Source organism: Aureococcus anophagefferens (genome assembly GCF_000186865.1).
Source record: "Aureococcus anophagefferens unplaced genomic scaffold AURANscaffold_39, whole genome shotgun sequence".
NCBI classification, from domain to species: Eukaryota; class Pelagophyceae; order Pelagomonadales; family Pelagomonadaceae; genus Aureococcus; species Aureococcus anophagefferens.
Window position 1 is genome coordinate 223,705 of NW_008705596.1, and position 2,061 is coordinate 225,765.

Here is a 2,061-nt window from a genome sequence, read left to right on the forward strand (position 1 = left end):
GGAGCGGGGAGGGAATTCTCGACTAGGACCACACAGGTGGATCGAGGCCGTTGTCGAGTATGTGGAGATCATCGAATTGTTGCGAGGCGTTCCAACCCCCGAAAACAAACAAAGAAGTCTCAACTGCGCACGCTTGGTGACCAGAGCGTCTGTCAGGCCCACGGCCCTTGGCCGACACTCTGGACCATGCCCAGCGATCGACGTCCAGGCAGTGAAGATCATCGAGGTCGCGTCGTGCATAACCTGAGAAATCAAAATCGATGGACAGCAGTCAGATCATTGGATATTCAGCTCAAAAGGGCAGTCGGACTCCAAAAAGGCACCATGCCCGCCGTAACCTCCAAACACGAACATCGAGCGACCGATAAAAGTAGCTGTATGACCACCCCGAGGAGCAGGAAGACCTAATAGAATTATTGATGGGTCCTCCAAGTTGCAAGAAAAAGCGAACCTGGCCAAGTACTAGCTTGGGGATGGCTGCCGTTGGCCATGAAACCTGGACCTTGAGTGGAATGGGGCTGTTGCCACTCCATCGCCACTGTGTTGAAAACCCAGATATCTGAGAGTCTCAATGATGCCGTATGGTACCCGCCAAAAATGATAATTTGCGTGCCATCGAACACACAGGCGGAATGACGCCACCGTGCCAGAGGACGTGTATCTTCTGGCAGTTGCAGTATACACCACTCTAATTCGGACTTGCCCATCCTGAGGATATGTAGCTCGTCGAGGGGTCGCGCTACCTTTTCACCGATAAGCCCATTACTCAGTCCACCAAACAGGAAACCTGTGTTCCCAATGACGGAGAGCGTGTGGCCCGACCGTGCACATGGCAAGTTCTCTGGATCATCGTTGCTGGCATGACATCGAGGGCGCTTCCATTGAATTTTAGGAGCGTTGAGGTCTCCCATAGCTCAGAATAGTGGAGAGACAGACACAACGCCCAGCTCCATACACCTAGGTTAGCGACGAAGATAACGGCAGCCCGTGCACGAGTATTTCCGTCCACTAGCCTTTCGTATCTCCCACTAGCCCGAGGCTAAAGGAGGCAAGGTAAACTCCTCCCTCGAGGGGGGGGGCTGAGCTAAAATGAGTTAGGTAATGCCAGAATGGGGGCCGACGGGCCGCGCTTGGATGGCGGAGCCACCTCAGCAGGGACGGAGGAGGGCAACCTAGCTCTGCTATACCGAGGACGGTATGAGTCAAGTTTGGGGGCCATTCAATCAAGTTGCGGATTTCTTACGGACAGATGCGTCGGCGTTTCGGCTGTAGACAGAACCTCCATGGGGGATTAATTTGAACCACCATTCGAGGACCATTAGGAGCGTTCGGCATGCCACAACCGTGTCCCATGCTTTAATCTACGACACTTAGGAGAGGCCCGTGCTCGCTGATGGAGCCTTCTCCGGAAAGGCACCCCTTCTGTTCCTTGGGCTTCTTATCTGTCTTATCTGCTCTCTCATTGAGGCTTAAAGAGGCTTTATCCAATTTCTGATCGGCCGCTTTAGTTCTTTCATTAACTGTAGCAACTGCTTGGAAAAGAGCGATTAACTTCGGACTATCAGAGACATACCAGCTACAAGTGCAGCGTCACTGGCTGCCTTAGCTGCAGCAGCACTTGGGTTCCCCAGGCCCGCCCGCGGACCCCACGGGCTGCCCCGACAGAGATAGCGCCAGGCACGAGGCACTTGGGCGCGCCTAGGAGGTCGCATTCGCAAACTCAGTTCCGTTGGGTTTCTAATGTCCAAACGCCCGGGCAGGGCAGTAATGGCAGCCTCGGAGGTCCGCCACGGCCATGACTTGAAATTGCCAAGTCGAGTATGTCATGCAGTGTGTGGTTGCTGATCGCTTTTGCATCAGACCTGTGTGGTGACTATCAACACTAGCTGGTATCACGATATACGATGAGCAGGACATGCAAATGCGCAGTAGAGCGTAGCTTGTCGGACACGGGAGTCATTCGCGGGAAGACGAAGTAGCAGGAACGTTTCACTTACAGAATACACATTGAACTTATCGGGGAAAGATGCGGCGCCTTGCCTGCCACGAGTAGACTGGCGC